Source organism: Phoca vitulina, unplaced genomic scaffold (assembly GCF_004348235.1).
Source record: "Phoca vitulina isolate PV1807 unplaced genomic scaffold, GSC_HSeal_1.0 scaffold5, whole genome shotgun sequence".
Classification (NCBI taxonomy): domain Eukaryota; kingdom Metazoa; phylum Chordata; class Mammalia; order Carnivora; family Phocidae; genus Phoca; species Phoca vitulina.
This window is the reverse complement of record NW_022589708.1, coordinates 1,508,820-1,523,494: the sequence shown is the minus strand read 5'-3', so window position 1 is coordinate 1,523,494 and position 14,675 is coordinate 1,508,820. Positions and strand designations below refer to the sequence as shown.

Below are 14,675 nucleotides of genomic sequence, written 5' to 3'. Positions count from 1 at the left end.
TGAAAAATAAAAGCTTTAAGTTTTGATAAAGTCTGGTTTATTGGTTTCTTTTTTTTTTTTTTTTTTAACTGTTCATGTCTTTGTGTTGTATTTAAGGAGTCTTTGCCAAAGTCAAGGTCCCTCAGCCTGTCTCCTGTGATTTCTTCTGGAATTGTGATGCCTGATAGCTACTACCTACATATGGCTATTTATATTTCACATTAAATCAAGTAAAATTAAATTTAAAAAAATCCATTCCTCAATCACACTAGGCACATTTCAAGCACTCAATAGTCACATGTGGCTAATAGCTGTTATCTTGTGCAGTACAAACAAAGAATATTTTTGTTATCACAGAAAGTTCTGGAGAACCATGCTCTAACATTCTGTAGGTTTAGTTCTCACATTCAGGTCCATGATGCATTTTGAATTAACTTTTGTATGCGGCATGAGGTAAAGGTTGATATTTTTGGCATATGGTTACTCAATTGTTCTAATATCACTTTAGAAAAGATTCTTTTTTCCCTATGAAATTGCTTTGTCACCTTTGTCGAAAGTCAATTCACCATATATGTGTGGGTCTACTTTTAGACTCTTTATCCTGATACATTGATCTATCGCTCTGTCTTCATGCCAATACCGCACAGGCTTGCTTACTACCTTTTTATAAGTCTTGGAAACAGATAGTATAAATCCTTCTACTTTTTAAAATCTTTTTTCAAAAATAGTTTTGGCTCTTCTATGTCTTTTTTTTGGTATAAAATTTAGATTAAGCGTGTCCATTTCTACAAAAAGCTTTCGGCAATTTTAAGTGGGATTTCATGGAGTCTATAGATGCTTTCTGGAGAATTGGTATCTTAACAATACTGAGTCTTCCAATTCATTGACATGTTATATTTCTCCATTTATTTACATCTTCTCTAATATCTCTTAGCAATGTTTTGTAGTTTTCAGTGTACAGATCTGTACCCCAAACTGTTTCATATTTGATTATGCTATTGTAAGTGGTACTGTTATTTGAATTTCAGTTTCTGATTGTTCATTGCTAATACAGAGAAGTGCAATTGATTTTTGAATTTTGATCTTGTATTTTGTAACTTTGGTAAGTTTCTTTTAAATTCTTCTAGCTTTTTTTTCCAGCTTCTATAAAATTTTTGACAAAGACAATTCTACCATCAGCAAATAAAGACATTTTTGTTTCTACCTTTCTAACCTAAATGTCTTTTTCTTACCTTACTGCACTGGCTAGAAACTCCAGTACAGTGTTGAAGAGAAATAGTGAGAGCAACATTCCTGTCCTATTCTCGATCTTAGGGAGAAAGCTTTCAGTCTTTCACCATTAAGTATCATATTAGTTGTAGATAATCTATTGTATTGGATTCCTGATCCTTTATATTTGACTTGTTTTTATTTTGTTTGCTTGTTTTTTAGTCTTTCTATGTAAGTTATTCTGGGTATTTTTTTATTCCCTCTCTTTATTCCTAATTTTTGAAATTGCATGGTGATGTGCATTATGTGAGTCTTTTTTTTTTCTTTCATTTATTATACTGGATATTTAGTGTGCTCTTTCAATCTTAAAAGTCATATTCTTCAATTCTGTGAAATTACATCAATTATTTCTTTGAAGTTTCCTTCCTCTATTTTTCTCTGTTCTCTCTTTCTGGAATTCCTATTAGCTAGAGGCCACATCTTCTGCCTCATCCTCTGATTTTCACAATTTTTCGTTCCTACTCCTTCTCCCCCTCTCTTCTCTTTTGGTTCATAAAATGAATTCTGTAAGCCAAGTCTGTATTACCATGTGAGAGAATTTTCAATCACCTCCAAGAGAGAACACATGTTTTAGTGAGTCCGTGAGCAAAATTTTTATTGTAATTTATTTACAAAGAGAAAGGGACTAATGATCCAGAACTCTCTAATGATGAGTTTACTTGTGAAGTACATTCTGCTGACGTAAAAAGGGAAAGTACTCAGTTGGGACCCAGTATCTCAGTTCTCACATCATTAGCTTATTAGTGTGTGCCGGGCAAGTGTTTTCAGAGATGGTATCCCCATCGTCTAGATTCACTCACTCAACAAATGAATAGCACCTGCTGCATGCAAGGTTCTAATGTACAAAAATATGATATTTTGAATCATCTGGAAGATGCAATTTGTTTTGAGTAGAATAAAGTAAAAATGGGAAAAGAATATTGTTCTACATTTAAGAAGAGCTTAGCTGATGAATATACATAAGTAACAAAGGAAACATAAGTAACAAAGGGAAAAATTAAATAATTGCCCACATCATGCACAGAAAACCATACTGATTGAGGTGTTAATATTTGGTTTGGATATTTGTGTACTTTTTTTTTTAGCATTTCTTAAGGGGTAATCATATACCAGAATTACCTGAGATGCTTCCTAAGAAGATGGATTCCTAAATTCCATCCAGGAAGACACCCAGATTAGACACTCCTTAATGTGAGCATAGATGTCTCTCAGAAATCTTCACTGATAGCAAACTCTCCAAGGAACTGCTTTGCCCATGAAAGTTTGAAAACCGCTGTGTTCAGACAAGGCCTTCACTACTCTGTTAACATATTGGCTAATAAAATGAGAAAAAATTTCCCACTTGATTTCCCCAGGGCATAAACTACTCTTCATGGAGTTATTGAGTTATTCTAACCTTCGGAAGTTGAATTAATTCTTTTAACACACAAAACATTTGATTTTAACAAAATTGACTTTAAGGCCGTAAACATCTTCCTTAAGACCTTAGTGCATGCAAGGCTGTACTATGATCATTTGAAATGTGACTACTGTGATTGAGAAATTGAGTTTTTAATTAAAATACCTTTAAGGAGCATCATGGGTCTAGTGGCTACTGTATTGGACAGAGCAGATATTGACCATTTTCATTGTCATAGAAAGTTCCACTGAACAGCACTGTCTTAGGCAGTAAAGTGTCCAGTGCTGCCCAATTCACTTGGAACTTACCTGCCTGTGTCCATGAAGTCCCCTGGCTTCCTTGCAGGAGAGCGGCTAAAGTAAAACATAGTGCTACTAGTCTTATAATGCATTTTATTTATGAAGACAGTATATTTTGTATAATGCATTGTATGCAGGGACAAGACAGAAATTATGATTGGAAAGGTCACAGATGAATGGAAATATTTCATTTCATTTCATTCTATTACCATGTTTTACAATTCCAGTATAGTTAACACACAGTGTTATATTAGTTCCAGGTGTACAATATTGTGATTCAACAGTCCTATATATTCCTCAGTGCTTATCATAAATGCACTTTTCATCCCCATCCCCTATTTCCCCCATCCCCCCACCCCCTACCCCTCTGGTAACCATCAGTATGTTCTCTATAGTTAAGTCTGTTTCTTGGTTTGCCTCTCTCTGTCTTTTTCCCTTTGCTTGTTTGTTTTGTGTCTTAAATTCCACGTATGAGTGAGGGGCGCCTGGCTGGCTCAGTCAGTTAAGCATCCAACTCTTGGTTTCAGTTCAGGTCATGATCTCAGGGTCATGGGATTGAGCCCTGCATCAGGCTCTGCGCTCAGGATAGAGTCTGCCTAAGGATTCTCTCTCTCCCTCTCCCTCTGCCCCTCCCCCTGCTCTCGCACGCATGCTCTCTCTCTCTCAAATAAATAAATAAATAAAATCTTTTTAAAAAATTCTACATATGAGTGAGATCATCTGGTATTTGTCTTTCTCTGACTGACTTACTTCACTTAGCATAATACTGTTTAACTCCATCCATGCTGTTGCAAATGGCAAGATTTCATTCCTTTTTATGGTGAAATAATAATATGTATATATATATAATGGGATATTATATATATGTATATATATATATACATATATATATATATACACCATATCTTCTTTATTCATCTATTGATGGATACTTGGACTGCTTCCATAATTTGGCTATTGTTGATAATGCTGCTATAAACATAAAGGTGCATGTATCCTTTCAAATTAGTGTTTTTATATTCTTTAGGTAAATAGTAGTGCGCTTACTGAATCATATGGTAATTCTATTTTTAATTCTTTGAGGAACTCCATACTGCTTTCCACAGTGGCTGCACCAGTTTGCATTCCCAACAACAGTGCAAGAGGATTCCTTTTTGTCCACATCTTTACCAATATGTATTACCTTTTTGTCCACATCTTTACCAATATTTTCTTGAGTTTTTTATTTTAACCATTCTGACAGGTGTGAGATGATACCTCACTGTGATTTTGATTTGTATTTCCCTGATGATGAGTGATGTTGAGCATCTTTTCATATGTCTGTTGGTGATCTGTATGTCTTCTTTGGAGAAATGTCTGTTCATGTCTTCTGCCCATTTTTAATTAGATTATTTGGTTTTTTGGTTTTAAGTTGTAACAGTTCTTTTCTTTTTTTTTTCTTTCTTTCTTTCTTTTTTTTTTTTTTAGAAAACTGTATGCCCGACATGGGCTTAAACCCATGACCCCAAGATCACATGCTCTTCCAACCGACCCAGCCAGGTGCCCCAAGTTGTATAAGTTCTTTATATATTTTGGATACTAACCCTTTATCAGATATGTCATTTACAAATATCTTCTCCCATTCAGTAGGTTGCCTTTTGGTTTTGTTGGTTATTTCCTTCAGTGTGCAGAAGCTTTTTGTCTTGATAAAGCCCCAATAGTTTACTTTTGCTTTTGTTTCCCTCGTCTCAGGAGACAGATCTAGAAAGATGTTGCTATGACCGATGTCAGAGAAGTTACTACCTGTGCTCTCTTCTAGGATTTTTATGGTTTCAGGTCTCACATTTAGGTCCTTAATCCATTTTGAGTTTATTTCTGTGTATGGTGAAAGAAAGTGGTCCAGTTTCCTTCTTTTGCCTGTGGCTTTCCAGTTTTCCCAACACCATTTGTTGAAGAGACTGTCCTTTTCCCATTGTATATTCTTTCCTGCTTTGTCAAAGATTAATTGACCATATAATTATGGGTTTATTTCTGGGCTTTCTGTTCTGTTCCATTGATCTGTGTGTCTATTTTTGTGCCAGTACCATACTGTTTTGACGACTACAGCTTTGTAATATAGCTTAAAGTCTAGAATTGTGATACTTCTAGCTTTGTTTTTCTTTTTCAGGATTGCTTTGGCTATTTGGGGTCTTTTGTGGTTCCATACAAACTGTAGGATTGTTTGTTCTAGTTCTGTGAAAAATGCTGTTGGTATTTTGATAGGGATTCCATTAAATCTGTAGATTGCATTTGGTAGTATGGACATTTTAACAATAGCTGTCCTTCCAACCCATGAACATGGAATGTCTTTACATTTCTTTGTGTCATCTTGAATTTTTTTCATCAATGTTTTATAGTTTTCAGAGTATAGGTCTTTCACCTCTTTGGTTAGGTTTATTCCTAGGTATTTTATTATTTTTGGTGCAATTATAAATGGGATTGCTTTCTTAATTTCTTTTTCTGCTGCTTCATTATTAGTGTATAGAAATGCAACAGATTTCTATATATTGATTTTGTATCCTTTGACTTTACTAAATTTATTTATCAGTTCTAGTAGTTTTTTTGGTGGAGTCTCTGGGGTTTTCTATACATATAGCATCATGTCATCTGCAAATAGAGTTTTGCTTCTTCCTTACCAATTTGGATGCCTGTTATTTCTTTATATTGTCTGATTGCTGAGGCTGGGACTTGCAGTACTGTGTTGAATAAAGTGCTGAGAGTGGTCATCCCTGTCTTGTTCCTGACCTTACGGGGAAAGCTCTCAGTTTTTCCCCATTGGGTATTGATGTTGGCTGTGGGTTTTTCATATATGGCCTTTATTATGTTGAGGTATGTTCCCTCTAAACCTACTTTGTTGGGGCGCGTGAGTGGCTCAGTTGTTAAGCGTCTGCCTTCAGCTCAGGTCATGATCCCAGGGTCGTGGGATCGAGCCCCACATCTGGCTCCCTGCTCAGTGGGAAGCCTGCTTCTCCCTCTCCCACTCCCCCTGCTTGTGTTCCTGCTCTCTCTCTTTGTCAAATAAATAAATAAAATCTTTAAAAAAAAAACCTACTTTGTTGAGGGTTTTTGTCATGAATGGATGTTGTACTTTATCAAATGCTTTTTTGACATCTATTGAAATGGTTATATGGTTTTTATCCTTTCTCTTATTGATGTGATATATCATGTTGATTGGTTTATGAATTTTGAACCACCCTTGCATTCCAGAGTAAATACCACTTCATTGTGGTGAATGATTTTTTTAAGGTATTGTTGGATTTGGTTTGCTAGCATTTTGTTGGGGACTTTTTCATCTATGTATATCAGAGGTATTGGCCTGTTGTTCTTTTTTTTTAAAGATTTTATTTTTAAGTAATCTTAACATTCAAAGTGGGGCTCAAACCCACAACCCGAGATCAGGAGTCCCACCCTCTATTGACTGAGCCATCCAGGCATCCCCTCTCTCTCTTTTTTTGGATGAGTCTGGCTAAAGGTTTATCAATTTTATTGATCTTTTCAAAGAATCAGCTTCTAGTTTCATTGATCTGTTCGCTTGTTTTTTTGTTTTAGTTTCTATTGGAACTATTTCATTTTAGATTGTATGTTTCAGTTCTAGAATTTCCTGTGTTCTTTTCCAATCATTTTTACTTCTCTGTTGATTTTGCCCATCTATTCCCACAATGTGTCCATACTTTTACTTAAAAATTTCAAACTATTTATATTAGTTGTAGTGAAGTCTGTCATTTCTGGGGTGCCTTGGTGGCTCAGTCAGTTAAGTGTCCAGCTCTTGATCTCACTTCAGGTCTTGATCTCAGGGTCGTGAGCTCAAGCCCCATGTTGGGCTCTACACCGGGTATGAAGCCTGCTTAAAAAAATAAAAATAAAGTCTGACATTTCTGTCATTGCAGGTCTGTTCCTTTTAACTGATGTTGCTACTGCTCACATTTTTCTCACATTTTTTTGCTTCTTTACATGTCTGGCAATTTTTTATTGTATCCTGGGCATAGTGGATGCCACACTGTTGAATGTCCCAATTTTATTGTCTTCACTTAAAGAGCATAGAATTTAAATAGGGCACATCTAGAGTAGTCTTTCCCCTAGGGCTTGGTCACCCTGTTCAGAGCCCTGTTCTCCTGGGATATTAGCTGAGTGCTCGGTGTGTTCAGTGTGGTTTTTCTGACTGGTTGGTCAGTGCTTCATTATTTCCCAGCCCTGCGTAAGTTCTGGAATTTCCACGTTGCTCACTTCTTGATAGTTGATCTCTGTCTGCTTTGTCAGCGCCCTGCCTTTAGCATAGAGAGCCAGCTCTTCAGTCAGGGACTCAAGGGGCTGTCTATGCAGATTTCTGGAATCCTCCTCTGTGCATCCCTTGTACCCTGCCCTCCAGGCCCCCCTTTGGTTCTAGTCTCCAACCCCCATGTCCTCACCTTAGCAGGACTGCCTTATCCTGCCTGGGCTCCCCCTTCCTGCAGTGTGCTTTGAGAAGTGCCTCCAGGCAGAAATCTGGGTGATCACGGGCTTGCCTCATCTGCTTTCCCCCTCTCCAGGTCACATATTTTTTATATATGTTTTATATTGCTTGTTACCCAACATCTGAAAACAGTTATTTCATATGTTTTGTCCAGTTTTAAGGTTTCCTAACAGTAAGAGGTCTAGTTTGATACAAATTTTCCATCATGTCCGGAAGTATAAGTGCAAATGGAAATGAACCACCAAATACAGCTAAAGGAACTGCTAGAATTAAAAAAAAAAAATTTAATAGTAGACTTTCTACGAATCAAACAACTTTGCCCAGAGGACAAAGCCCAGATAAATTACATTTACTTGGATAGGGAGGATTTTCAGCATTAAACACAATAATTTGCCACATGATTTCATCAAGTTCTATTTTCGACAGATACCCAATTATAAAATGAAATCCAAAGAAGGCTACAGTTCTCCCGCGAATATGACCCAGTGGGCTAGGAAGCAAGAGATGTTGGTTCTTCTGGATCCAGTGCCCCGACCTGTATGACCTTGGGCTAGACCTTGGCTCCCTGGGGACATCACAGCACACTTACAGAGGTACCGTGGGGTACTCTCACTTCCAACAGGGACACGGTGATACTTGTCATCCTGTGACACCACACAGACTACCAGCCTCACATGGTTCACTGTTTCACAGCAGATTAGCATCATTATCTGTGTGAAGCTGGATTTTGAGCAGCTTTTGTGATAAAAAGTGAGCACCACACAAAAATCAATGCAGAACGGGATGGGAGGGTGGCAGCCCAATCTGATTCCGGCGGCAGGAACATGTGCCTCTAGTAAGGACTTGCGATCATCTGCCAATGTAATTACAATATCGCTTTCTTCCTTCAGCTTACAAGTATTATTTTTTCCAAATGGCTACCGATTTGTTAGTGCATAAAAATGCTTGAAGTTGGAGCTACTCCCACAGAACTACTAGGCCCTGTGACACGACGAGTGAGAGGTGGAGGGCACCGTGCACGCAGCAGGTGTAGGCCCTCATCTGCCTGAGCATCACTGTTCTCACCTGCAAGACACAGGAGTTGCATTAAGTTTTCTCGTTATTCTAACATTTGAGGAATCTGTGGCTCTGTGCGGCTGCAAGTGGTTCTTCCGTGGTAGAGAGAACGTGGTATGCTAATTAGGTCACTTCTTTCAGGGGCGCAAAGAAGAAACGCTGATTCCCAACTTGTCTCTGAAGGAGGAGCGCCTCAGTCTCCAAAGGGAAAAGAGGAACCCAGAGACACGTTCGCGAATGCCTCAAGCAGATAAGAACCACGATTTTTAAGTCAGTTCAGACCCCCACGACTGACATGGGATGGCTCTAGCCCAGGGTAAAAACACTGCGTTCACTCCAGAATCTTCTCTGCCTTTAGACCAGGGGCTGTTAACCTGGGGTCGAAGGACCCCATCCACGCACAGAATTCAGAATGCCCGCTGAACCTGAACAGAAAAATCTTCACCTTTATTTTTATTAACTTGCAGCTGAAATTTAGCATTTTCTTTCAGTTATGAATGTAGTCGGCAAACCACAGGGGTATCAGCATTTCCTGTGGTGTTGTCACCCATTGAAATAATCGGTATTTTCATCTCATACTACGGTTTTATTCTCACAGCCACTTTGACATTGCAATGGTTTTCAAAACTGCCACAGACTTTATTACTTAGTGCATTATGGAGGGAAATTATTACTATCTTGGGAAATATTTTTAAAACATTTTGATATTTGCATTTCAAAATATGAGTTGTTTCCTTGATAATCTTACATCGTAGTTTTAATTTTTTTCTTTTTTAAAATTTTTATTGTTATGTTAATCCCCATACATTGCATCATTAGTTTTAGATGTAGTGTTCCATGATTCATTGTTTGTGCATAACACCCAGTGCTCCATGCAGAACGTGCCCTCCTCAATACCCATCACCAGGCTAACCCATCCTCCCACCCCCCTCTGCTCTAGAACCCTCAGTTTGTTTTTCAGAGTCCATCGTCTCTCATGGTTCGTCTCCCCCTCTGATTTCCCCCCCTTCATTCTTCCCCTCCTGCTACATTCTTCTTCTTCTTTTTTTTTTCCTTAACATATATTGCATTATTTGTTTCAGAGGTACAGATCTGAGATTCAACAGTCTTGCACAGTTCACAGCGCTTACCAGAGCACCGTAGTTTTAATTTTTTATTGTGAAGAACTCAGAACATACATGAAAGTAGACTGAATGATATGTAGAATCCCACACATCCACCATCCAACTCTACCCCCAAATCCTTTTCAATGCTGCATTATCTCGTAACTCCGAGACACGATATAGGTTGTTTACCCTGTGGAGTTTCCAACAGGCTAGGATATGGTCGCATCCCTATGGTGTAGTTCATCAGGTCTCTCTTTCCTCTGTGTTTCTTGTAAACTGAAAATCGGGTCTCGAGACTTGATGCCATAGGTTTTAGGGGCGGAAGAAGGGGCGAGATTACTTTTGGTTCTCTCTGTTAGCAACCACCGATCTTCAGTGTTTTGATCCATTAGTTAATTAGGGGTTACGAAATGGTTTAATTCTATCATTTCTTACAATGTATTATCTGTAATATTTCCACAAGGAAAACATATCTTCATCAGCTGTTTGGTTGCCCAGGGGTAGAGTTAGTATAGAAAGTCAGAAGACACATTCTTGATTCTTTCCCTTTGTATCTATCAATTTTCCAAATAATGACTTGGTTCCTCTCATGCGTCCCATTTTATACATTTAGAAGCATTACCCTGAGAAGGGGTTCGTGGGCTTCACCAGCCTGTCAATGGGGTGATGTCCCAAAGCAGTTAAGAGCCCCTCCTCTGGACCAACTGAAGAGATACAGAGGCCCGTTCTATCTCTTCTGCAGAGGGCTTGCAATCGTAGCAACTGCCCGTTTCCTCAGGGCCCGCCGCACTTCATCTTCATCTCACGCACTGCGGGGCTGGTGAAACCCCCCTCACGGTGCGCTGTGCTGGATGCGTTTTGTACCCCTCACGGTGGGAGGTGTGGTGCAGAAAGAGCACTGAGAATGGTCTGATCGAAACACAGACCATGCTACTTACTAGCTGTGTAAACCAAGGCAAGTTCTCAACCTCTCTGAGCTTTGGTCTCTTCAAATGGCAAAAGTGACGTCTGACTTGAAGAATTGTTTTGAGAACTAAAGAGGGGAACATTCCTGAGACAGTGAGACATTATGGGTCCTCAACAAATATTTGTTAGAGCTGGTTCTTCTTCCCACACAGCGGAGGACGTGTTAATTGGATCTTTGGTACTGGTCATGGCAGGAGAACACTGCTGACCGTCTTGGGGGACCGTGATTTGCGGCCCCCCATCTCGGCACATACCAGCCGCTCCAGCTCCCCCCTCCCCGCTCCCCTCCATCCCACCCAGCTTCCTGTCCCCCTTCTCCATTCCCCCTTCCGCTCACTCCTCCCCTCTTCTCTCTCTGGGTCTTTCACTCTTGCCCTCTGACTGTGTGTCTCTCTCTCTTTCTCTCTCTCAGCTTCCTTCCAACTTCCCTCTTCCCGAAGGTGCAGGATGGCTCTGCTAGAGACCGAAATGCGCTTTATCGTGCGCCGTGTTCTGCCCACAACACAGCACATCTTATCTCTCCCCTGGGCCTTTGCCGGGCTTCCCCCTTAAAGACCTTGCAAGCAAGTTGGCATCTCACCCACCTGGGGCTTAAAATGGCCAAATCCTGCTCTAACCCTCAAGCCAATGGAAAGGATCAGTGCTGTGTTTCAGCCCATCCTTACAAGCTCATGGTACATTTCCGTTTGGTTAATTTGAAAAATCAGCTGGGTCCTGGGCCCCCCTCAGGATTCCTTTCTTGCACCCCCCCAACCCTGGTCAGATCTTCTTCCATTTCTGAGCTCTGCCACCTCAAGCAGTTTCACCCGCCATACATTTTCTTCCTCTTTCAGGTGAATTGGCTGCTTCTTCTAAAGCAGAGGCACCTGTCAGGATGGTGCCTATATTCATATCCTATGTGAGCAATGTCAATGTCTCATCAATGTCTCTCACCAGTGACTCATCAATGACTCATTAATGACTCATCAGTATCTCATCAATGACTCATCAATATCTCATCAATGTTTCTCACCAGTTTCATCAAAGTCTCATACTAATGACTCCATCAATGTTTCACTGATGTTGCTCATCAATGTCATTTATAAATGTCTCTCACTGATGTCTCATCCATGTCTCTCACCAATGTCTCATCAGTGACTCATCAATGATTTATCAATGACTCAGTAATGCCTCATCAATGACTCATTAATGACTATCAGTATCTCATCAATGTCTCATCAATGACTTCTATCAATGTCCCATTGATGTGTAATCCATGTCTTGTCCAGGTCTCTCATTGATGTCTCTCCTCACCCCTCAGAGGTCCCATTGACGGTAGCATGGTGGGCCGTTAGGAACATTTCAGTCTTGCGGGTATAAGTTTGGATGTTGGCTTTCCTGCATATTAGCTGGGTTCCCCTGAGCTTCAGTTTTCTTATTGTAACACGGGCATTAAAAGCCTCTGCCTGAGCTTTGTTGTGTCTAGTACACAGGTGTATTTACAAATGAGAGTCAATAAGCATTAGCAGCTTTCCCTCCCTGCCACTTTCCCTATCCATGGGGAAGGCTCTTCCTACCGTGTCCTAGGGTCCAGGTCCTCCTGGCTCCACGGTTATTCTCAAACGTTGCTCATCTACTCTGCTTCCAGCCGGGAAGTGCACCAGTCTCCTTTATGTAAACACACCGACGCCTCCTCCCCTCGCGGTGGAGCCGTCTGGGACGCGAGCCCTCCGCTCTCCTGTCTTCTCCTCACCTTACTGCAGTGTGTGCTCTGCTCCACCATTCCACCTTGGGCTTACAGGAAACAGTGACTTCCTAGTGTCCCACAAACGTGGAACATTTGGGTGACTTTCACCCACTTGGTTTTCCGGTCTTGCAGATGTCTGGGAGCTCTTCCTTCTTGACTTTCTTGACATGACCCCTTTCTTCTCCATGCACTGCTTCATCTCCTCTGTGGAAGACCATGTTGCCCAGATGACATCTTCATCCCTCGTTCCTTTTCTTGGGACATTGTCCCCTTTCTCATCAACTGTATATTTTCGACTGCTGCTTCTGACTCTGACATCGTGTGACTCCACCCAGGCTGTACTCAATATACCCAAAAGGACTCAACATTCGTCAGTGTTTCTTGTTGCCTATGGAATGAAGATTACTCTTTTAGTGAGTGTCATTCAAGGCTCCTTCTGATGGTTCCTGCCCTTGTTTCCAGCCTTATTTTCTGCTGTTCCCTCAAATGTACTCCAAAACCCTGATATCTTGGCAGACAGTCCTCTGCCCTTGTTCACATAGAGAATTCTGACTCAGGCTGTAAGATTCAATCCATGACCTCCCTTCTGAGATAAGCAAGGCCTTCCTGGCGGGCATGGAGCACGGAACAGGGGTAGCAAAGCTCAGTGAGTTTTCTCAGGTTTTGTCTCTGCACAGAATTCTCTAGCCAACAGCTCTGTCACCGGGCCTGGGATATGAATCCTGGCGCACGCCACTGTGGCCGAGACAACCGAGCACGTCATCCTCACTGTGGGCCGCGGTGTCGGGGGGCTGCCACCTGGCTCCATGCTCTGGCTCCTCGCTGCCCTCCCTACTGAGGCCCGCACACTTCTGGAGCTTTCCCTCAATCTGGGAGGGCATTTGCCTGACCCCCATTCCCGGCCTCACTCAAAAAGTTCCAGGCCGTAGGAAATAAGCTGCGATCTGAGCTCCTCTGTGACCTCACCCATGGTAAGCAAAGCGAAACAGGATCATTTCACAGAATTAAAGACCAGGAAGAGCTTCTGATTTAGGAAGAACAATTTTTAAAATGGATTTGTATGCATAACATCCACTGCGGTCGGTGATAGTGAGTCAGTGACTAATAAAAATGTCATTTCCTGTGATTTTTATAAATTACAGTAAATATGCCAGTAATCATCCACATTAGCTGCTCAAATGCAGGCAGCCATCTGGAGTGGAGGCCAGGGGACCTCATTGAAGCCTCAAGAGGTAGACCCCACAGGTGCAAATTGACACCCAGGAAAACAGTAGTTAATATGTTCTAGAATTTGGAGAAAGAGAGAATGTTAAAATAAATGTATGTCAAGCAGACAAATTTGGACTTCTCCAGGAGGATCTGTCACGTCAAACAGGAAATAGCTGTAAATTACTTGTAATAGTAAAAATCTTGTCATTTATAACCTTTAAAGCAATGGGCTCATTTAACACATCAACTCATAGATCATAATCTAGGACAGTCAGCCTGGGTATTTATTTCACTTTTAATGTGTAGAAGCCAGAGCAAACCATGCGTGATCCGCAAGACCCCACAGCATGCCATCAGCATTTGGAACCATAGAATGAGCCAGAGAGATAACTGCCTCAGGCCCAGGGTGGTGAATATGTCAAGATATGAAAACCCTTTCTGCTCCTAAAAAGAAAATTAAGACGTGATTGGAAATGTCATGCCTTGGGTAGGCTCATAATGAATAATTCCAAATAAATCCCACCATTATTCTGTTTATTTGTTTTACTTAGAAGCTATTTGAAGTCATTGGAGCTGAAAGTATGTTTCAACATGCCAAGTGTATTTACTGTATCTTGTAATCATCTTGCTAACCAGTTCACAGGCAAACAATAATTGGAGTTCTGTGTTTGTTTCAGATACCTCAATGTATACTGCCCACAGAGAAGCAATCTGGCTCGGAGACATTTTTAAAGGGGCTGAGATGCCTTCGCTGAAGTGCTCCAGGAAGACGAGCGCACAAAGCCATCTTCTGCGATATTTGAAGACTCAACGGGAACAAGGTATCTATGCTTAATGAAGTTTGCATGCACTGAATAAATATGCGATGTTAGCTGATACGGGGGGAGGAAGGTTCTGGGAAGACAGCATAGGAAGACCAAACTAACCACTCACTTAATAGTGAGAAAAAGCCCCCCCAGATGGGAGTCAAGTATCTGGCATCACAGGCTACGAGGAGGGGAAAGGTGGTCTCCAGAAGGACAGTAACTCAGAGTTATGCTGTATCCTGCTTCCTTTGACCTTCTCTCTGGCGACCCCCTCCCCTCCATGTTTTCTCCCCCAGCCAGATCCGTCAGTGCTTAACTCGGCCGGGCGCGAGTGCACACCCACGAGAGTGTGGGCGCGAGTGCACACCCACGAGAGTGTGGGCGCGAGTGCA

At 41.0% G+C, this 14,675-nt stretch overlaps 1 long non-coding RNA gene across 3 annotated transcripts in view; it reads left to right on the top strand.

The window, feature by feature from the left end:
- Positions 1-14,675, top strand: part of LOC116631457 — a 636,051-nt gene that overhangs the window by 550,890 nt on the left and 70,486 nt on the right. For all 3 annotated transcript variants that reach the window (XR_004299177.1, XR_004299176.1, XR_004299175.1), the window contains exon 5: positions 14,155-14,298. This is a non-coding gene — a long non-coding RNA (uncharacterized LOC116631457). The remainder of the gene's footprint in view (positions 1-14,154; positions 14,299-14,675) is intronic.